Source organism: Chlorocebus sabaeus, chromosome 15 (genome assembly GCF_047675955.1).
Source record: "Chlorocebus sabaeus isolate Y175 chromosome 15, mChlSab1.0.hap1, whole genome shotgun sequence".
NCBI classification, from domain to species: Eukaryota; Metazoa; Chordata; class Mammalia; order Primates; family Cercopithecidae; genus Chlorocebus; species Chlorocebus sabaeus.
Window position 1 is genome coordinate 72,887,596 of NC_132918.1, and position 24,244 is coordinate 72,911,839.

General features: G+C 41.8%; 1 pseudogene; it reads right to left on the bottom strand.

Moving 5' to 3' along the window:
- Nucleotides 1-22,068: 22,068 nt before the first annotated feature.
- On the bottom strand, nucleotides 22,069-22,407 carry LOC119625664 (small ribosomal subunit protein eS27-like; annotated as a pseudogene).
- Between the last annotated feature and the right edge of the window lie 1,837 nt (nucleotides 22,408-24,244).

Sequence of the window (24,244 nt, forward strand, 5' to 3'; positions counted from 1 at the left end):
ACAAAGAAACAACCAAAAACTCATCCTCCCTACACACAACAAAACAAAAACAAGCAAACAGGAAAACCCCCCAAAACTCAGGAGATTCTGGGCATTTGCACACTTGTGAGATGGCCTTTAAGCATTGATTTATAGACACAAGAGTATAAATACGTCAACTTTGCCTCTGTTCGGAACAACTACCTTTTCCAGAGCTACCCGGCAGGTTTGAGGCAGTCCCATCGTGGCTTTGTACTTGATACTGTGCTTGCCTCTTTGTGCTTGATTGAACCTGGGAGGTCAACCTCCCTCTTGAATCAAGAGGGCAGTATCAAGCACAAAAGGGTTCCTTTGGTTCCTATCCAACTTCCTTTTCTCCTATTGTTTCTTCTCAGAAACATTTTCTAATAAAGTACTTTAGCCTGAATCTTGGTCTCTGGGTTTGCTTCTGGTGACCTATATCTAAAACTCCTTTTCTCCAGACTGTAAATAAAGTTACTCACCCAAGGCGAGCCATGCATAAAAGCAGAAGAAGTTAAGCAGACAGTGAATCAAAAATAAAATGAGAAGGGGTTTGCCAGAAGCCAAAAACATGAACCGTAACTCTTTGGGCTGCCCACTCTGGCCTGATTGTTGATAAAGTGAAGCAGTAATATTTCCCACAGAAGTATGAAATAAATCTGATATCCTGCTAAACACCAAGGCATTTGCAATACTTGAATAGGAAATCTAATATTGCTTATCATTAGTTAGAAGGGTCAACAAATGAAGGAGAACAGAATTGCGAATGCAGCCCAGCTGGTAAGGGTTCCCAAGCCTGGTCCTAGACCTATACCTTCTATGGGTACACACACAGGAGAAGCAGAACTCTCTTTATTTCGTCACAAATGTTCCCATTCCAGGTGGGTGACTTGATGCAAGGCTGAATGAAGGAACAGTTTGGGATCTTTCTTGTTAAGGAATTAGTCTCCAGTGCACTCAGGCTTCATCCTCATAACAACAAGAAATCCAGACCACGGGTCAGACAACCTAGTGATTCATGTGTCTTAGTGACTGACCTTGCTGGCTGCATGGTGGGTAATTTTAGCTGGAAAATACCGGGTCAGTCATCATGGAGCCAGCATGGTTACATCAAACAACCAAAGGATCAGTCTCTGAGGACCTGGAAAGACTGGATTTGAAGGAAAGACAGAAACTTTTTTTCTTTTCCACTTTTAACCAAATAAAAAATTTGAGAACCAACAGGGCAAGAGAGAAAGGAAATCATATTTACAACATGCAAATTAATGTACCTTATAGGTGTATTGCTAATTACTCTCAAAAGAAAATATTCTGCTTCCTTGACAAAAAACAAAACCTTCTAGAAAATTTTAACCCCAAAGTGAAGAATAACACCTTTAGTGACTCAAAATGCTAATTGAGTAGGTATCATCTGAATTCAACAGACATGCCTAAATTTATTGCTATTCTAATTACTAACATAGAAAACATATCTAGGATTAAAAAAATGAGTAGAATTATTCAATAGGAAAGAGATGAACTATGGACCTTTATGCATGGTTTTATCAAGTGTACTTTTAGCTCAAATGATGACAGTCTCTGACCAGTCCACATGACAAATTAATTTTAAAATAGACCGTAGTAAGGAGATAAGATCAAGTTGAGTACGGTCAAAAGTTTACTTTTATAGCCATAATGTCACTTTACTTTTTATATTCTTATTTTCTATGGAAGTATAAATTACATATAGTAAAATTCATAGATCTTAAGCTTGCAATTTGATGAGTTTTGACAAATATATACATGTGGCCGGGCGCAGTGGCTCTGACCTGTAATCCCAGCACTTTGGGAAGTCAAGGTGGGCAGATCATCTGAGGTCAGGAGTTCAAGACCAGCCTGGCCAACACGGTGAAACCCCGTCCCTACTAAAAATACAAAAATTAGCCGGGCATGGTGGTGCATGCCTGTAATTCCAACTACTCAAGAGGCTGAAGCAGGAGAATCACTGGAACCCGGGAAGTGGAGGCTGCAGTGAGCCAAGATTGTGCCACTGCATTCCAGACTGGGTGACAGAGCAAGACTCCATCAAAAAACAAACAAACTAACAAACAAAAAACATAAAAGGCAGAAAACAAAAACAAAAAAATAAATATATACATTCACGTAACCACGCCCAAGATCATGAGAGAGAACATATTTTGTGCCCAGCAAGTTTTCCCGCTTTCTTCCAGTCAGTTGCTTGCCTCCCATGGACAACCACTTTTGGTGTCTTTACTTATTCTTGGACCTCATATAAACAGTATCAACCAGTGTGTACTTTTTCGTGCCTGCCTTTTTTTTTTTTTTTTTTTTTTTGAGATGGAGGCTCGCTCTATTGCCCAGGCTGGAGTACAGTGGCGCGATCTCAGCTTACTGCAACCTCTACCTCCCGGGTTCAAGTGATTCTCCTGCCTCAGCCTCCCAAGTAGCTGGGATTACAGGTGTGCACCACCACGCCTCACTAATTTTTGTAATTTTAGTAGAGACTTGGTTTCACCATGTTGGTCAGGCTGGTCTCGAACTCCTGACCCTGATCCGACAGCCTTGGCCTCCCAAAGTGCTGGGATTACAGGCATGAGCCACCGTGCTCAGCCAGTGTCTGTCTTTTTTGCTCAGCATAATGTTATTGACATTCATCCACACTGTTTTATATATCACTAATTTGTTCGTTTTTATTGCTCAGTTGTAGTATTCAGTTGCATAAATGTGTTATAGTTTGTCTATATATTCACTTAATGGAAATTTGGGTTGTTTCTTGGTTATTATGAACATGCTTATACAGGTTTTTTTGTGGACATGTTTTTATTTTTCTTGGGTAACATTTATTTATTTTTCAAGGCAGGGTCTTGCTATGTTGCCCAGGATGGAGTGCAGTTGCATGATTATGGCTCACTGCAGCCTCAAACTCCTGGGCTCAAACAATCCTCCTGCCCTAGCCTCCCAAGTAGTTGGGACAACAGGCACATGCCACCACATCCAGCTAACTTTTGTATATTTTTGTAGAAACAGGGTCTCATTATTTGCCCAGGCTGGTCTTAAACTCCTGAACTCAAGGAATCCTCCTGCTGTGGCCTCCCAAAGAGCTAGGATTGCAGGTATGAGCCACTGGTGCCTGGCTTCTCTTGGGTAATATTTAGAAGTAGAATTTTGGGTCATAGGAAAAGTGTAGCCTTATATTTATAAGAAACTTCTAAACAGTTTTCCCAAGTGGTTGGACCATTTCCATTTCTACCAGCAACGTAAGAAGGTTCTAGTTGCTCCATATCCTTTCGGACAGTTGATATTGCCAGTCTTTCTAAATTTAACTATAGGATGAGTCACTATAGGTAGAAATAGTTTGAAATAACAAAGTAGGGACTAGGTGTGGTGGCACACACCTGTAATCCCAGCTACTCCGCAGGCTGAGGCAAAAAATTGCTTGAAGCCAGGAGGAGGAGGTTGCAGTGAGCCAAGATCACACCACTGCACTCCAGCCTGGGCAACAGAGCAAGACTCCACCTCAAAAAAAAAAAACAACAAAAAAAAGAGAAATAGTAGACTCAAATCTCCTTCTAGTTGGCAGTTTATTCTTACCTCTTTGTAATTTATTCTGACATCATCTCCCTTACACTAATTACTTGACCTCTGGTCCACCAAGAGTAAGCACTTCAAGGGGCCATGGAATGTCATGTTCAAAAATAGATGAAATAAATGTGTTTTTTTTTTTTTTTTAAATTCCTCTTGTCGAATAGCTTGAACCTGGGAGGCAGAGGTTGCCGTGAGCCAAGATCCCACCACTGCACTCCAGCCTGGACGACAGGTGAGACTCCATCTCAATAAAAAGAAAAAAAAAAAATCCCTCTTGTCTTATATCATTTCTACCTCTTCCTTCCTCCATTAGCACTGAAACGGAAGTAGTGTCAGACTGTTGTATTGAACACAAATTCTCATATTAGCCCCTTGCCTCAAAAACAAGAAAATGCTTTAATGAATGAAGTAATTTTCAAGTGCCACTCGAGCAACCCCTATTAGTTGCTCCAGAATTGTAATGTGAGAAAAAGTGGTTTCAATAACCCATTCTCACTGAGATAGTACTTAAGTAATCATAATTTTTTCATATTTAAGCCACATAGAATGGGTCACATTGAATGAAAGTCGCCTCAAAATAAATTCTAAAATTTTAACTGTTCATCACCTAAACAAGTTGATTGGTGTGGTTGGTTGGCAGAGTCGTTAGGGGCTTCATGTTATGAAGAATTCATCTGTTTGTGGTAAAAACAATATAATGGGGTGTAAGATTATACACATGGCTCTGGACAACTCAAGTTCAAATTTTGATTCCACTCCTACCAGCCAGATGAGCTTGGGCAAGCTGTTATAGCTCTTTCTTCCTTAGCTTATTCATATATAAAAGAGAGATAATACCATCTACATCCTAGAGATTATGAGGAATAAAAGAGTAAAGATATAGTAAAATGTTTAGAATTGTGTCAGGTACATTCTACACAAATAGGTACATAAATGCACTATTACTATTTATTTGACAAGTATTTACTGAATGCCTTTGATGTACATTGCACAATTTTTTTTTTTTTTTTAGATAGCTTCTCACTCTATCACCCAGGCATGATCACAGTTCACTGCAGCCTCAACCTCCCAGGCTCAAGTGATCCTCCTGAAACTACCTTTGCAAAAATTATAACTGATGAAATTATGACAGTGAGAGAAATCTGACATGGCTGACTCCATCTTGTCTCTAGCTGGCAGGTTGTCTGTGCTCATTCCTGGGCATGGGCTGAGCTAGCTTTGGGAGAAATTTAGTTTATAATTTAAATAATAGACCCCTCCTCAAAACTAAACTGTTCTTGTAAAAGTAATGAAAAGTCTCCAAGTTGGGATGACGGGGGTTGAATTCCAAATAACTACCTGCCGTTATTCTGGAGGTCATGAGATTTGCAACTTCCTTAATCACTCTTGAAGATAACATCACTATTGCAGAACCTAAGATTGGCCTTTTGAGATTTATTTTCAGGTTTTTGCATTTCTGACAAATGGATGGCCCCACCTGGACCTGCCAACCAGTGCTGTGGCCTCCACCCAGGAACTGACTCAGAGGACCGCTCGATCCCCTTTGATTTCATCTCCCAGCCAAACCATCAACACTTCCGACTCACTGGCCCCCTACCCACCAAATTATCCTTAAAAACCCCCGATCCCGGCTGGCGGTGGCTCACGCCTGTAATCCCAGCACTCTGGGAGGCCGAGGCAGGCGGATCACCTGAGGTCAGGGGTTCAAAGCCAACCTGACCAACGTGGGGAAACCCTCTCTACTAAAAATACAAAATTAGCAGGGCCTGGTGGTGCATGCCTGTAATCCCAGCTACTTGAGAGGCTGAGGCAGGAGAATTGTTTGAACCTGGGAGGCGGAGGTTGCAGTGAGCCGAAATCGTGCCATTGCACTCCAGCCTGGGTAACAAGAGCAAAACTCCGTCTCAAACAAAAAGGCAAAGACAAAAAAACACAACCTCCCTCCACCCCCAAAACCCCACAAAACTCCGATCCCAGCCAGGCGCGGTGGCTCACTCCTGTCATCCCAGCATTTTGTGAAGCCGAGGCGAGCGGATCAGCCTTACCAATATGGTGAAACCGCCTTTCTACTGAAAATACAAAAATTAGCAGGGCGTGGTGGCGCATGCCTGTAGTTCCAGCTACTAAGGAGGCTGAAGCAGGAGAATCGCTTGAACCCGGGAGGCGGAGGTTGCAGTGAGTCGAAATCGTGAGAGACTCTGTCTCATAACAAAACAAAACAAAACAAAACAAAACAAAACAAAAACTCCGATTCCTGAATTCTCGAGGAGGCTGATTTGAGTAATAAAAACTCCAGTTTCCTGTACAACCAGCTCTGCATGAATTAAACTCTTTCTGTATTGCAATTCCTTTCTCTCCATAAATCAGTTCTGTCTAGGCAGCAGGCAAGGAGAATCCGTTGGGCAGCTACACTCCCACCTCAGCCTCTGGAGTAGCTGGGACCACAGGCGTGGGCCCCTGCGCCTGGCTAATTTTCCTGTTTTTTGTAGAGAGAGGTTTTTGCCATTGTTGCCCAGGCTGGTCTTGAACTCCTGGGCTCAAGGGATCCTCCCACCTCAGCCTCCCAAAATGCTGAGATTACAGGTGTCAGCCACCATGCCTGGCCTCTTTGAACAATCTTAAATGCTGACGATATAGGGGTGAGTAAAGCACACGAATTACAGGAGCATATTCAGATTCAGAGGTAAAAAATGCAGCAATTGATTAGTGATGTCTGACATGGTGGGTAAGGTATGTGTGTGTGGAGAGGATGGTTGAATAGCAATACACATGCCAAATATTGGTTATCCTGATTGAGGCACTTGGAACTGTACTTATTTTCCATGAAAGCACATATCTGACTGATGTGGAACCATGCTCAACCTCCTGTTAAGCCGAAGTTTGTACACTGGGACATGTGAACAACATCTAGGCATGAGTAGCATGAATTTTAGAGATCTATAGATGGAACATGCATGCTCCATATCTCACATTCACCAATTTCCCCAATCACACTTTTTCTCTGCCTGATATTTGTTTGCTTTTCACTATCTAATTATTATTTCTTCTTGCAGACTGGAAATTTCTGTTCACTTCTAGATATACCTTACCTAGGGAAAGGCAAGATCTAGCAGAGTGCTCCATATACAGAGTGGATATTCAATAAATGTTTGCTAAAATGAATTGAGTTCTGCTTTTCATAAATAACAATGGATTCCTCAGACAGCAGATTAGTAATCATCTATCAGACAACAACAGTTGGTAAGAGTATTTGAATGTGGGCAGACCTAGGTTTGTGCTTTAGCTCTATCTTTTACTAGCTGTGTATAGGTAAGTTAACCGATGTCTCAGTTTTCTTATCAGTAAAATGGAAATCATAATACCACAAAAGATGTTGTAAGGCTTGAATGGGTTAGCATATGTAAAACATAAGGGGCACTAAATATGGTAGTTCCTTTTTCTTTACTCTCAATATTTGTCAAAAGCTAAAACTAGTGAAAGAGTAGTAAAATGGGCATTTGTTGACTCTCTCCCACTGGGTAGCAGCTATGTCCTTTGGCATGGACTCCACCTCCAGCTCCATGGGTGGGCCATGTTTGTTTAATCCAGTCTCATCCCCTTTGCTAAAGAGATTGGTTGTTGGTTTGGGTTTATGCTAATCAACACTTGGCATTTCCCCACTGCAGGAAATTATTCAGGAACTGGCATGTGACCAAATTATGAACAATGACACATGAGAATTTAATTTTCTGGGAATGTTTGGGGAATAAAGTTCCATGTTTGTTTTGTTATTTTGTTATTTATTTGTTTATTTTTTTGAGACAGAGTCTCGTACTGTTGCTAGGCTGGAGTACAATGGTGTGATCTCAGCTCGCTGCAGACTCCGCCTCCTGGGTTCAAGTGATTCTCCTGCCTCAGCCTCCCAGGTAGCTGGGATTACAGGTGCCTGCCACCACACCGGGCTAATTTTTTGTATTTTTAGTAGAGACGGGTTTCACTGTGTTGGCCAGGCTGGTCTGGAACTCCTGACCTTGTGATCCACCTGCCTAGGCCTCCCAAAGTGCTGGGAGGCGGAGGTTGCAGTGAGCTAGGATCACACCATTGCGTTCCAGCCTGGGCAACAAGAGCGAAACTTTGTCTCAAGATAAATAAATAAATAAATAAATAAATAAATAAATAAATAAATAATCTAACGTTAATGGACTGAATGGGGAAACTCAGCAAGGCCTGCCTGTCTAGATTCTTCTTGGCCTCTCTGAGCATGCATTCCTTCTTTCTGGGTGTGGGGCAGGATCCTCTCTGGAATGGGGGTCTTAGGACCTACAATTTCTTTATGGCCAGATTTTACACAGAAAGGTAGAGGAGGTGGGAAGGAAGTTAGAGTAATATTTTTAGGTTTTATGGCTGGCTTTGGGGGAAAGGGGTTCTGATTTCTACGACTCTCCTTGAGGAAGAGGGATTCTAGTTTCTACAGGTAGCCATTGGGGAGATTGAGGGGACAGAGATAGGAGGGCAGGAAAAAGTCAGAGAGAGAGAGAGAGCTGCCTCTGAGGCCTTCATTTTGAGGTATTGTTTTTTTGAGCGTCTACGCAACCATAAAATGGACCTGACAAAGGGCCTAATGGAAATAAACTGAGACGTTGATGCTATTACAAACCAGCCCTGAAACCTGAATCACCTTTGCTTAAGTGAGTCTTGATATCACCTGCATTGTTTAAGGCACTTTAATCTCAAACCCAATAATGCCTGTGGTCTAATGCAGGAAATAATATAGAAACCAAGATTACATTCATTTCTTAGGGCTGGTCCTGGGCCAGTCTAAGTCCAGTTAAATTTGCTTCTAGGGTCATCCAAAGCATCCCTCGCCTTGCTGCTGGCTTTGTATTGAATCCCTCTTCGTTCCCCACTGTGTCACTCCTTCTATTCTGCTCTCATCTTTTCAATCTTTTTATCCTTCTCCTCACTCTTATTTATTTATTTTAAATTTCATTTATAGATATATTTTGAGACGGAATTTTGCTCTTTTGCCCAGACTGGAATGAAGCGGCACAATTTTGGCTCACTGCAACCTTCGCTCCCCGGGGTTCAAGTGATTCTCAAGCCTCAGCCTCCCAAGTAGCTGGCCTGGGATTATAGGCATGCACTACCATGCCCACCTAATTTTTGTACTTTTAGTAGAGACGGGGTTTTGCCATGTTGGCCAGGCTAGTCTTGAACTCCTGACCTCAGGCGATCCACGTACCTCAGCCTCCCAAAGTGCTGGGATTATAGGCTTGAGTCACCACGCCCGGCCTCCTCACTCTTATTTAAAAGCATGCCTTCTCAACATAGTCTCAGTTGAGGAAAACAGGGAATACTGATCCACATTAAAGTATTCCATGGGAAATACATCAGTGAAGTGAAGTGAAGCTATAATACCATTCAATGATCCTGGTAATGGTGGGGTATCTGACCTTGTCTACAGCAAATCAGTGGACAATGATGCTCTTGAAGCTTCTTACATCAGATTGTGAAAGTAGCTACCATTTACACCTCCATGTCAATCTGTTTACCACTCTCCCTCCTTTAGTTTTTATCTGAGGCCTGCTCTAGGACAGTTTCTGGAATAAAGCCATAGCATCTCCATCCTATTGAGATCATGGGAACTATAAATAACAGAGGAAGTGAGCAACTGGAAGGCATCCCATCATTAAATATTCAAGAGTCAGAGGATATCTGATCGTGCCACATGATAAAGTCTCTGCCCTTTAGAAGTCTGTGAGATCACAGCGGGGTATGCTGGAGGGATGAGATAAACACAGCCCCTCAACCCTCACTCTTTGCATTTGACCTGGCCCACCTCTCCTGGAAGGCTCTGATACATTACATAGAACGGCTGTGAATTTTAACTTCCCGGCCCTCCACAATACCCCTCATTGTCACATGTTTACCTCCATAGGACCAGCCCCTGCTTTCTTTTTTTCTCTGTTTGCTTAATTTTTACTTTATAGGGATGGATTCTTGTTTTGGGAAAATGTACAACATTTGATACATAATTTAAATCCCTGAAGTCTACATATCTTGAGGAACTTAGGACCTCATCATATCCATTTCTCTAGGCTGGGCCCCCTGCTTTGACCACACCCTCTCCTATCTACCCATTTTGAGTAGGTTCCCAAATCCTACCAAGTAAACCCCCAAATGGGTTCTGTTTCACATCAACTACACACCCAAAAGGCATCAAATTTCATCATAGCTTTGTTGGCATCGAACATGTGACTGTCTTAGGAGAAAAAACCCTTTATTTCCTGTGCTGTGTGCTTTGCATAGGCCCTGGAACTAAGACCACATGTCTTTGAGCCTGTGTTGTCAGGCTACCTTCTTGGTCAGGAAACCTTTTTACAGTTTATTGAAATCACTCTTGCTACTTCTTCAAGACTGATTTTCATTTTGACTGTCTTTCCCCAAATCTCTATAATTGCATAGTGTGAGCGAGTGAGAACTGTGGCTTATCACAGCCTTGCAGTGAAGGCAGCAGAAGCTGCTGCCGGATGCTGCAGAATCTATTTGATAATGAAAAATCCAGATCTGGACAGATGGATGTTATATTTGGAGGAAACACCATCACATGACCAAGGTTCCTGCTCTAAGGAGAGAACATACAGATGTTCACATACCAGAGAAGTCATGGTGCTTCCAAAGGGATAAAGCAGCACTTTATTATTTTTCTTCCTTCACAATCTTAAGGCTATAGAGAAAACACAAGGAACATTAGGGTTCCGAATCAAAATGAAATGAAACTCAGTTGCAAGGAAACAAACTTTATCTGTATCCTAAATTGCAATAAGTGTCTTTTTTTCCTACTCATTTTACAACCATGCATAGAAAAATGACACGTACATAGAAAAGGACACTTTTTCTATGCATGATTGTAAAATGCACAGAAAGAGGCAGCAGGCAGGGAGAGAATGGTGTTTATTCAGTTCTTCTTTAAAATGACGTTTATCTTTAGAAGAGACAAACACTGGGATCCATATTATTATGATCTTACCGTGATTTCAACAGAGCATTTCACACCTACTAAAAAGCTCTAGTAATGAAACATGTTTGAGTAAAAACAGAAGTTTTCCTTCCCTATATTCCTTTCTTCCTTCTGGCTTTCCTCTTTTCCTTCCTTCCTTCCTGCTTGCATCCTTGGCCAATAAACATTAGGTGTCACAGTGGGACCTAGGGGGATTCTACCAAGATTAAACTCAATTGTATCAATATTTGGGCCGGGCGTGGTGGCTCATGCCTCTAATCCCAGAACTTTGGGAGGCCAAGGCAGGCAGATCACCTGAGGTCAGGAGTTTGAGACCAGCCTGACCAACATGGTGAAACCTCGTCTCTACTAAAAATGCAAAGTTAGCTGGGCATGGTGGCACACACCTGTAATCCCAGCTACTCGGGAAGTGACAAAGTGAGATTCCGTCTCAGAAAAAAATTCTACCAATATTTGTTGGTTATTTGCTCTGTACAGGGGCAAGTCCCATGCACACAAAAGGATGAAATAAATATATATCCACCCTTAAGAATCTTGAAGTTTAAGAAGGACAAAATCAACTGGGCATGGTGGCTCATGCCTGTAAGTCCTGCACTTTGAGAGGCTGAGGTGGGAGGATCACTGGAGCACACAAATTAAAGACCAGCCTGGGCAATACAGTGAGATTTCATCCTACAAAAAAGTTAAAAATTAGACGAGCATGGTGGTGCACCTGTAGTCTCAGCTACTTGGGATGCTGGATTGGGAGAATCACTTGAGTCAAAGCTAGAGGTTATAGTGAGCCAAAGATTGTGCCACTCTAGCCTGGGCCACAGAGCGAGACCTTATCTGAAAACAAAAACAAAAACAAAAACAAAACAAAACAAAACAAAAAAACAAAAACAAACCCCAAAACCAAAAAACATAAACAAGAAAACAGATCACGAATTACTGCAGTATAAAGGAGAGCAATAAAAATGTGACCATTATGGTATGGGCCCTGAAAGAGAGGAGATCTTCATGTAATGCATTAGACCTTGAAGGATGAAGGGCCTTTAGACCAACAGAGGTGTGCAGTAGAGTCACATAACAGGGTTTTGAATGGACCCACTGGGTTCATTCAAGCCACCTTTGAACAGTTGTTGAGTTTGACTGCTCATGGATGGTGGCAAGTATTAAGCATCAGCTTCAAATCTGAGAGGTTAATTTTTCTCATATGCCACAAGGAAGAAACTAATTTTTGAGGGAAGGTTTAAATGGAACCCAGAAATCCTTCAGACCCCCTCAGAAACTTTGCTTGAGTTTTTGGCATCTTAGGAATTTGCTTGGCCTATTTTGTAAAGTCCAACCCTAGAAACTTGATAGAAAATGACAGTGTAAAGAGACAACCCATCATGGTGGTACAATGGGCCAAATTGTTTGCTGTACTTGGCCTGAACTTTGAAAAATAATGGAAAAACAGGCTTGTGTGATTGTGTATGTAAATATTTTGATCAAACTTATTAAAACTTCTTTGACTAGAATGATCATATTTTTCAAAATGAAAAGTCCTGTCACTAGATCCTCGGAAACCTGGATTATTTTTCCATTACCAGTTCTCTCTCACATGTCAAAATGAGTCACTCTAAATTCCTCTACTTCATTTTCCCCATATTTTATGTATCATGAGGGTGAAATAAACTTGCTAAAAAGAAGTGCTGAAAATGTGCAGATGTGTTAATACAGCCTCTGTTCTACCTACTTGCAGTGTGTCCTCTTCATATCTAGTATTTGCAAGAAAGTTAGGCTCCCAGTACAGATGTGAAGGTAATGGGAACAACCAAAGTTCAGAAATGGTATCAATGGACAAAAATACGAGAACTGAAAACAGGGTGAACATCTGGAAGATAATGGTAGGTGAGAGATTGCCAGAAAAATTTGAAAAATACAAGGAACTAAGACTGGTCAAGCTCAGAAATACCAGCAAACAGAAACCAAGAAGAGAGACTGTCAGAGGAGAAGGTGGGGAAGAGCCCAGAAAGCACATCATCAGATGTCCCTTCATTGTTACTGTCTTCTCTAAGCAGTGCTACTCAATTAGGGCAATTTTGCTTCCCAGAGGACATTTGGCAATATCTGGAGATACTTTTGATTATCACAATTTATGCAGGGTTGAGGGGTACTGCTACTGGTGTCTAATGAGTGGAGGAAATGAGGCAAGATTTTCTTCTTGGTCACTTTGCAAGATGGGGACCTCTGGCCAGTGATGTCCCACCTGGGCTTTGCCTGACCATGTTACCTGCTACAGGAGATGGCTCACCCACTCAGTCCACCCAGGTTGAGTCTGGCCTATGCACTAATTTCTGAGTTCTTGTCCCATGCCCAAGAAGAATGAAGATGCACTGACAATTGAAAAGTGAGCAAGGCAGGGAGTTTTACTGAGTGAGGAAACAGCTTTCAGCAGAGCGGAGACACCAAGGTGGTCCCCCTACCTGAAGGCAGGAAAGTCCCCCTAATATGACTGAGTCCAGGGCTTTTATGGGCTCAGAATGGGGGAGAGGCAGGTCATAGGTAGTGTTGGAAAAGGCAACATTCCACTGGCTACAAGGCATTATTCAGAAATAATCAATTGGGGCTGGGCACAGTGGCTCACACCTGTAATCCCAGTACTTTGAGAGGCCGAGGAGGATGGATCACCTGAGGTCAGGAGTTCAAGACCAGCTTGACCAACATGGTGAAACTCCATCTCTACTAAAAATACAAAGTTAGCCATGCATGATGGTGCATGTCTGTAATCCCAGATACTCGATAGGCTGAGGCAGGAGAATCCCTTGAACCTGGGAGGCAGAGGCTGTGGTGAGTCAAGATTGTGCCATTGCATTCTAGCCCAGGCAACAAGAGTGAAACTTTGTCTCAAAAAAAGAAAAGAATCAATTGGAAAGGGCAGGAAAATGGGAACAGAAATTCTCACTGTGGGTCATGGGTTTCACCTAGGACCAGCAGTCTGGTCTTTAGGCCTTCAGGCTGTTTTTTGCTTGAAAATGGAGTTCCACTGGGGCCCTGTCCCTGTGCATTTGGCTACCTCCTGTCACTATCAGCAAGAGATGCTGCTAAACATTATACAGTTCACAGGACAGACAATAAAGAATTATCTAGCCTAAAATGTCAATAATGCCAAGATTGAGAAACCTTGCTCCAGACTATCTGTAGTTACCAGCATCAATTCTTTATCATACTTATCGTTGTTAATCTGATTATAAAAGTAATCAGTAACACATAAAAAGTAATATATGTTTAATCTGGAACATTTTATCAACATATTAAATAAAATTTTACTGTCATCCCATGAATTACGTCATAGAAGGCCATAGTCTATTGTCCCCAGGGCCGAAAGTTGTGGAATCAAATGCCAAATGAACCTCAACCGCTGCCAAACACCAATGCACGTTGTGCAGACACTTTGAAGAGCATATAAAGTCCATACCTTTCCCTTCTCTAATTGCTTAATCCAGCAGGAAATACTTGGCACTATTTTTATAGAAAAAAAAAATTGTAGCCAAAGTCTTTCCAGAAAAAAAGTAATTTAATAACATGTTGAAGGGAAAGGAATTTTTTTGAAATGTTGAAATAAAATGAAATTTGTTTCAAAAGAAAAGTGGAGGTCTTGGAAGCCTGCACCTGGTGCCTATGCCCAGCACCTGCTGAAGGGCCATGAATGGCACCATAATCAGTGGCAAGATCCGGAGAGCCATTAAGGGGAAAATTGCAGAAATTAGAAACTGCTAGGGATGAAAAGCATCCTGATTTCATTACAGTGATGGAGGCTGAGAAAAGTCAGGATGGCAAAGGACCTCCCACATGAAGGAACAATTTGGTTCAGTTTAGCGTGTTTCCAGATGTCTGTACCACAGACCAACATGTAGGCATTATGTCTGAAAAGAGAATGTGGTGTGACTAAGACAGATGGCTGGTACTGCACTGAGAAGAAGGGTACAAACTTGAGAGTCAGGCTGCCTAGGTTTGAATTCTTTTTTCCCTTGACTAGCTATGTGACTGGAGCAATTTATTTATTTGTTATTTTTAATATTTAAAACTTTTTTTTTTTTTTTAAATAGAGTCTCACTTTGTCACTCAGGCTGGAGTGCAGTGAGGCTATCTGGGCTCACTGCAACCTTTCTCTCCTGGGTTCAAGTGATCCTCCTGCCTCAGCCTCCAGAGTAGCTGGGGCTACAGATGCGCACCATGCCCAGTAATTTTTTCAGAGCAAATTATTTAAACTCCTGTGCCTCATCTGTTAAATGGATTTTTAAATTTGTTTGTTTGCTTAATAGAGATGGGGTTTCGTCATATTGCCCAGGCTGGTCTTGAACTCCTGAGCTCAAGCAATCCACCCACTTCAGCCTCCCAAGTGCTGGAACTACAGGCATGAGCCACTGTGCCCAGCCTGAAATATATGCTCACTAGAATTTTTGTTGTTACTGTGAGGCTTTGCAGCAGAACATTATAAGTATTCTGGCCCAACATCTCAGCATCCCTTTATCATTTTCTTCGCATCCCTTCTCCTGCTCCTGTATTTTTGCTTGGTGAGCCCATTATCCCATAGGGTCAGAGAGCCAGAAGTGCCTGACGGTTTACTTTATTCTGGTTTTTAGCCAATGACTGGCAGGGACCTGCATTTGAAAGCTCAGAAACCAAGAGCGGGGGCATAAGGTACACTCTAGGACTCCTCTGGGAGATTAGACTGAAGCCACCTCTCTGTGGGATATTGCCTGAAATTGCAACTATTTTGCTTTTTTTTTTTTTTTTTTGTCTTTGCTTCCTGCTTCCCCCACTCTCTTACAGGTTACTCCCAGAAGCATTGTCTTAATAAATCACTTGTACTTGAATCTTGTCTCCAGGCACTAGATGAGTTAATACACATAAAGTGCTTAGAACAATGCCTGGCACATAATGAGAATTTAATAAATGTTAACAGCTATTGTATTTATTTTTATTAAACGCTTACTTTGTTCCAAGTACTACGTCTCCTGCACTCAATTTATCATTTAATCTTATCCAAATCTATTTTCCTTTCATGAGAGAAGGAAAAGCTGGAGACATAGGCCAAGGTTGAATTGGCAGGAGACAATCAGGGGTCCAATACCAGTGCAAGAATTAAATATCCAAAGAAGCAGCACAGGAGAACCAAATTTCAAGTAATGATGCCACTGACAGCCTGCATTTACAAGTGGGATAGGGTGTGGGTGAATCAATAGGCAGGCTCATAAATGCCGATGACACCTGTACAGTTGAAGTTACTCTTCCCTGAGACAGATGAGAAAAGGAAGTCGCAGGATGCAAAGTTACCAGATGAGGGCCACACAGCCAGGAAGGGTTCTGATCTGAGACCACGTTCTACCCCATTCCCCCTTTCTGGCTGCGGGCTCTTGGCTTCCCGTGAGCATATTATGGGTCAAGACCTGGCCAGGCATGGCGGCTCATGCCTGTAATCCCAGCATTTTGGGAGGCTGAGGCGGGCAGATTACCTGAGGTCAGGGGTTTGAGACCAGCCTGGCTAACATGGTGAAACCCTGTCTCTACTAAAAAAATACAAAACCTAGCCGGGGGTGGTGGTGCACGCCTGTAGTCCCAGCTTCTTGGGAGGCTGAGGCACAAGAATAGCTTGAACTCGTGAGATGGAGGTTACAGTGAGCCAAGATCACGCTACTGCACTCCAGCCTGAGCAACAGAGCGAGACTCTGTTTCAAGAAAACCCAAAAACAAAAACAAAACAACACAACCACGACAAAAACCAAACACTGCTAATGTCCCTAAATGGAAGTGAAAGGTGCTTATGAAATAAGCAAAGGGTTGGAATACATTCTCAGAAGCAAGGAGCCACCTACTTCTGTCTCCCAAACCTGCACTGAGGCCACTCTCCACAGTGACATTTAACAATTATTTAAAGCCTTATACTATTTTTTGCCTTTTACTGCTTGCATGTCATGTCTTCTCAATTAAATGGCCTGTTCTTCAAAGGGAGGAACTCTATTTTATGGTTTTTAGAAATCGCCCATGGTAGTTAACACTAGGCCTTCTACATAGTGAGTCCTCAACGGTATTTAATTCATTTATTTTTTTCACTATAGAGGTTCAGCCTACAAAACTTAACTAAACACACACACACACATACACACACACACACACGAAAAAAAAACAACATGAGTTGTCAGTGTTTATTTACAATGTGACAAAGCCAAAACCACATTTTACCACCCTGATCCCCATCTCTCCTCAACTACTCTCGGTTCTTCACAGCATTTAAAACTGGATGCTTCTTATTCTTCCCATCTCCTCAGAAATGTTTTTATGTTGAACCCCAGGCATGCTTGTAACCCCAACTACTAGGGAGGCTGAAGTAGGAGGATCACTTCAGCCCAGGAATTTGAGACCAGCCTGAGCAACACAGTAAGACCTTCATCTGTTAAATGATAATAATAATAATAAAGTTTCTATAGATGGTCGACCAAGACAACAAAAGTAGTTTGCATCTCTCCATCTACCCACCTTCCCTCCCTAGCAACCTGAGTGGATATATAGAAAGTTGCTTCCCCCAGGGACAAATAAATGGAAACATAATGTGTTTGACGAAACATTTGAGTTGGCAATCAGTGTTTCCTATGCATTGCACTGCCTCTAACCAGTTGCACGATCGTGTGGAAGTCACTAGTGTCTCTGGAACTCATCCACAAAATGAAAGAATTGGACTAAATCTTTTCTATCCAATAGAAAGCTCTAGCAGCATATGGTTATTTAAATTTAAATGAATTATTTTTTTTTAAAGTTTAAAATTCAGTTTTTCAGTCACATTAGCTACATTTGAAGGGTTCAGTAGCCACCTATATCTAGTGGTTACAATCCTGGACAGTGAAGATATGGAATATTCCTATCACTGCAGATAGTTCTATTAGACAGCACGAGACCAATGAACTCACAGCCCTTTTCCAGCTCTAAGGCCCAAAGACTTACACCTAGGGTAAGAAAATGGGCTCCTTGTAGACTAAAGACATGAGCAAATGAGGCCAGGTACAGTGGCTCATGCCTGTAATCCCAGCATTTTGGGAGGCCGAGGCAGGTGGATCACTTGAGGTCAGGAGTTCGAGACCAGCCTGGCCAACATTGCGAAACCCCTTCTCTACTAAAATACAAAAATTAGCCAGACGTGGTGGCGAGCACCTGTAATCCCAAATCCCAGCTACTGGGGAGGCTGAGGCAGGAAAATTGCTTGAACCCAAGAGGCAGAGGTTGCAGTGAGCCTAGATGGAGCCATTGTACTCCAACCTGGGCGACAGAGAGAGACTCCGTCTCAAAAACAAAACAAAACAAAATTAGTAAATTAATTCAACTTGAGTAATTTAACATAGCTGTGGAGAGAAAATGGCCGTGTAACATGGAACTGTCAATATATAGACTGGGTGCTGATCAGATACGATGTTTCATGGCTGCATTGGGGCACCATTGGCTGCTTATATTATGGTACTGTGACCAGTTTAGTGGTGTATTTCTCATTGGCTGTTACTGGACACAGAACTTCTCTTTTGAGGCTGCATCCAATAATGCTGTCTAAGACCAGGCATAGCTCAGGCCAGAAAATTGACTCCAAGCCTCTGAGGTCACAGGTTGCCTTCACTATCCAGAGCATGGGTTCTTTTTTTTCTCCCCCCCATTCATTTGTTCTTTACTTTAATTAATTAATTATCTTCAACTTTGTTTTAAGTTTAGGGGTATACGTGCAGGATGTGAAGGTTTGTTACCTGCAAACATGGTGGTTTGCTGCACAGATAATCTTATCACCTAGGTATTAAGCCCAGCATCCATTAGATATTCTTCCTGATGTCCTCCCTCCCCCTACCACACTTTCTGACAGGCCCCCCGTGTGTGTTGTTCCCCACTATGACAACATGTGTTCTCATCATTCAGCTCCCACTTAGCAGTGAGAACATGTGGTGTTTGGTTTCCTGTTACTGTGTTAGTTTGTTGCAGATAATGGCTTCCAACTTCATCTATGTCCCTGCAAAGAACATGATCTCATCCCTTTTTATGGCTGCACAGTATTCCATGGTGTATATGTATCACATTTTCTTTATCCAGTCTATCATTATTGGGCATTTAGGTTGATTCCATTACTTCGCTATTGTAAATAGTGCTGCAATGAACATAGGCATGCATGTATCTTTAAACAGAATAATTTATATATTCCTTTAGGTAAATACTCAGTAAAGGGATTGCTGGGTCAAACAGTATTTCTGCCTGTAGGTCTCTGAGGAATCTCCACACTGTCTTCCACAGTGGTTGAACTAAATTTCACTCCCACCAATGGTATAAACACGTTCCTCTTTCTCCACAACCTCACCAGCATGTGCTGTTTTTTGACCTTTTAATAATAGTCATTTTGACTGTTGTGAGATAGTATCTCATTGTGATCTTGATTTACATTTCTCTAATGATCAGTAACGTTGAGTTTTTTTTCATATGTTTGTTGGCCACATGAGTCTTCTTTTGTGAAGTGTCTGTTCATATATTTTGGCCACTTTTTAATGGGGTTGTTTTTTTGTTGTAAATTTGTTTAAATTCCATGTAGACTCTGGATATCAGAACTTTATCAGATGTATAGATTGCAAGCAAAAATTTTCTCCCATTCTGGAGGTTGTCTGTGTACTCTGATGATAATTTCTTTTGCTGTGCAGGAGCTCTTTAGTTTAATTAGATCCCATTTGTCAATTTTTGCTTTTGTTGCAATTGCTTTTGGTGTTTTCATCATTAAATCTTTGGCCATGCCTATGTCCTGAATGATATTGCCTAGATTTTCTTTTAGGGTTTTTATAGTTTTGGGTTTTACGTTTAAGTCTTTAATCTATCTTGAGTTAATTTTTGTATAAGGTATAAGGAAGGGGTCTAGTTTCAATTTTTTGCATATGGTAACCCAGTTATGCTTGCACCATTTATTGAATAGGGAGTCCTTTCCCTATTGCTTGTTTGTGTCAAGTTTGTCGAAGATCAGATGGTTATAGGTGTATGGCCTTATTTCTAAGTTTTTTATTCTGTTCCATTGGTCTATGTGACTGTTCTTGTAGCAGTACTATGCTGTTTTGGTTACTGTAGCCTTGTAGTATAGTTTGAAGTTGAGTAGCATGATGCCTCCAGCTTTGTTCTTTTTGCTTAGGATTGTCCTGGCTATTTGGGCTCTTTTTTGATTCCACGTGAATTTTAAAATAATTTTTTCTAATTCTGTGAAGAATGTCAATGGTAGTTTAATGGGAATAGCATTGAATCTATAAGTTACTTTGGGTAGTATGACCATTTTCGTGATATTGATTCTTACTATCCATGAGCATGGAATGTTTCTTCATTTGTTTGTGTCCTCTCTGATTTCTTTGAGCAGTGGTTTGTAGTTCTCTTTGAAGAGCTCCTTTGCTTCTGTAGAGCATGGGTTCTTGAACCGAATGGTGAAATGGTCTTCATCATGATTGTGAGGAGTGTTGGCAGTGTGTTACTAATAAAGTACCAATGCTTGCATTCCATTTATTCTTATATTACTGTTATTATTTATTAATAATACATTGCTATTTATTGAGTGTTTATGGTGTTCCAGAGACTGTGGTCAATAGCATATATCTCAGAGCTCATTCATTTCTCAAGACAACTCCATGAGTAGATGTAGATATACTCTGCCACTGCTCTAACTCCAAGGAAGATGTACAGGCCCATCAAAAGTTCTCCACGCCTCTCTAAACCCTCCTGATGTCTATGACCTCACCTTCTATCATAAGAGAGGGAGCTTGTGAGTCCAAGTGGAACATGTCACATGAGCCCTGCGTATGTCTTGAGGCCAGACAGACATCACTTCTGCTAGATGATAATCCAAGCTGGATGCTGAGGATGGGCTGTTCCCTCAAGACACCATCAGGCAGAGCAGCTAGCCCAGCTCCTCAGCACAGACAATGCTTCTCAACAACAATGCTGCTGTTATTTATTGTTGTTGGTAGTAGTAATAGTCGTAATAATACTACTATTATATTAATATTGGCACTTCTTTATTATTAGTAACTCATTCTTTGCATTTCAGGAATCTAATCTAGTCTGTGTATGAGTGTTGTGAAGAAGTTAGGATAAAGATTTGCTCTGATTAATCATGACTTCCTTCGTGCCCTCACCCCACACTACTTCCAAACATATATGTTTCAATTTTATTTTACAACTGTGGAAACTGACGCTCAAAGAGGTTAGGAACTGTGTCCAAGTGGATTCCTCTGGTAAGATTTCCCTCATTCTCTGCATTCGTATATGCTTTCTTGAATGTCTTGAATGGGAGGGAAAGGGACATGGGGAACACCTGGGGATGCCACATAATCCGAGGATGGCTCAAGGTAGGGTGTTGGGCATGTGGACTTCTTCAGTCCTGTATGTCATGCTGAAAAATACAATTTCTGGAAATGGTAATGTGTCACTATCAAGACTGTCTCACAGGCAGTGATGTGGAGTCACTACCGGCTGAGGAACAAAAAAAATTCAACCGAATAGCCTGTCATCCAGTCGGAAAAGACAATCACATAGTTCAGTGTGGCTCCTCTCCAGGATCCACTTGTTTATTTTGCTCTAAATAAACACACTTCAAAAGCCCCAAACAGTCAGAATTATCTTAATGGTGAGAGGAAGGTGGAGTTAAGATTTGTGACAATTATCTGAAAAATGCCTCCTCAGGCTGGAAGGCTGGTCTGGACTTTGGGCTTCAGTGGTACTCCAGGGACCTTGGATCAAGTTCAGAACAATTTCCTGAGTAGGCCTGGTCCCTGAGGCCTATTCCTCATTCTGTCATTTTAACCAAGCTGTCTGCATTGCTTTCTTTCTTGGATTGGCCAACGGCTACTTTCCTTGTCACTAACAGCAGGGTGATAAAGTTCAGCCTTCATATTTTTAAAGTGTGTATTTCTCGTAAGGGCTGAGGGAACTGTAGGGTGTGGCTTCCTCAAGATTTACTAGAATGTAGAACTTAATGGCTTGGACTTGTGGATCAGAAGACCAGGGTGTAAGTCTAGTGTCCCTCTGTCTCTCAGCTGTGTGACATGGGACAAGTCATGCTACTTCTTTAAGTCTCAGTTTTTCCATCTTTCAAGTGGAAAGAATAAGAGTATCCTTCTTGTAGAGCAGGTGGGAAAGAGGATTCAATGAGCAAAGGTGCTTGGCACAGCGCCTGGCATGTAGTAAAAGCAGGGTTGACATTGGCGGGCCTCAAATATTCAAATAGTCTGTTGTCAAAATATTTAACAACTGACATGGTGAGGGCATGGACTAATCAGAGGGTATGCCGTTATGGCCAGTATTCATTCTGATTGGTTGATACCTGTGCTGTTTCGGTTGTTAAATATTTTGAATATCGCTCCTGGTATAATTATTCAATAAATGTTAACTCTGATTATTATTATGATTATTTTACACAAAATGTGTTTATTGAGATGGTTTCCCACTCACCTTGATTCAGAATGCTTTTAGTGCTGTTTCCTTCTAAAGGAACATTCTTCTGTAAGCCTTGCTTTTCCTCCTGTAGGCTGGCAGAGGACAGTGGAGCAGCCAACACACAAAACTACCATTTGTGCATGGCTAAAGACCCGTAGTGATTTTATACCATCCTAGGCATTTCACATCCATGAAGTAGGAATTGAGGCTCTGCACCACGCATTTCTTCTTGTGTTTCCTCTTCTCTTCTGGAGAGGGATGAAGGAGATCCTTTGCAAGGGGCATGTTCTTGTGGGTAGGTCGTCACCACTGGAAAGGCAACTCTGATTATTATTATTGCTGTTCTCACAAGGAAGGGAATCAGGAATTCAGGGGAGAGGACATCCTGCACGATCTGTTCCCGTATATTGTATGCTGTATTCCTGAGTTCCCCATCCTCACTCTCTCCCTGTTGCTGAGAAGAAACAGCTTCACCATAGCATACAGCATCCATGGTCATCTACCAAATGAAGTGTTTCTTCTGCAGTGAAGCAGGGGAGAAGAATCCCTGACTCCTACAGCTGAATGTTTCTAAGCATACAGAATATCATTCCCAAAAAATGATTATCTATCTTCATTAGAGGGATATTTTTTTCCTACCCCTTTCTTGCTTACCAGAAAAATAATGAGATGAAGAAAACAGAAGACAGAACAAGCAAGTGGGGAAGCAAAGGTGAATCTGATGGATACTCTCAGTTGTTAGAACAGAAGCAGAAGTAATGAAACATTGTGTTTGTTCATTAAACCCTTAAGCTGCTCTGGCTTAGGGGATAAGATTATTTCCTTTATCATTAGCACTAAAAAATGTGGTTTCCAAAATACACGTCTTTTGATTCTTCCCCAAATGGGTACCTGGGTTGTCTGATTTACTGGAGTATTGAAACCATTGCTTTTGGTGCTATTTCATTCTTGGACATGCGTTCTTTGAAGTACTCCAAAAGTATACACAAGCACAGGTGACACAAAATAGGTTAAAAATGCCTAAGATGCATATGAAATCTTATTTTTCCTCTGGATACTAAAAAGCATCATTTAATTTTTTCTCTGTGAGGTTGGGAGTGATAGAGACACCCATGTCCATTTCACAGAGAAGGGCAAGGCATCAAAGTAACTTTGCTGTAGGAGGATTTTTAAGTTATTGGTGTCAAAGTTTCTATTTGAACTGTGTATTTCACTATTACAGTTGAATTTATTATCTTTGCCATGAAACTAAGCTAAAAGTCACCACTGGCAGTCTATTAACAGAAACCTTTTTGTCTTAACAAATAAAGAGGGTAGGCAGGGTGCGGTGACTCACGCCTAAAATCCCAGCACTTTGGGAGGCCGAGGTCAGTGGATCACGAGGTCAGGAGTTCAAGACCAGCCTGACCAAGATGGTAAAACCCCGTCTCTACTAAAAAAAAAAAAAAAAAACTACAAAAATTAGCCAGGCATGGTGACAGGTGCCTATAATCACAGCTACTCAGCAGGGTGAGGCAGGAGAATCGCTTGAACCTGGGTGGCAGAGATTGCAGTGAGCCAAGATTGGGCCACTGCACTCCAGCCTGGGTGACAGAGTGAGACTCTGTCTCAAGCAAACAAACAAACAAACAAAACAAATACAGAGGGTAAATCAGGTTTCAAGGCAGATGTGAACCGTGGTGGACAGACTCTAGAGTGGCCCCATGTTCGTTCCCTGAACAATCCTCTCTCCTTCCGTGTAGGAGAAACCTACTACTCGCTTCTAATCAGTCGGCTGTGACAGGGTTGATGGCATGTCTCTCGTGTGATTATGTTATGACGTACATATGGCTCATCTTGCTAGCATACATCAGAGACAGACTCTCTATTGCTGGCTTTAGTAGCTGTCACGATGTGAGAGGGCCTATGGAGAGGGCCACGAGGCAAGGAACTGTGGGGGCCTTCAGGAGCTGACATCAGCCCCTGGCAGGCAGCCAGCAAGGAAATGGGATCTCAGTCCTATAAATGAATTCTCCTAACAACCTGAGGGAGCTTGGAAGTGGATCTTTTCCCATTTGAGCCTCTATTGAGGCTGCAACCCTGGCTGATACCTGGATTACAGTGTGGTGAAGACCCCGAAAAACAGAACCCAGCTAAGCTGTGGCTCTGACTTACAGGAACTGTGGAATTATAAATATGTGTTGTTTTAAAGCACTAAATTTATGGTAA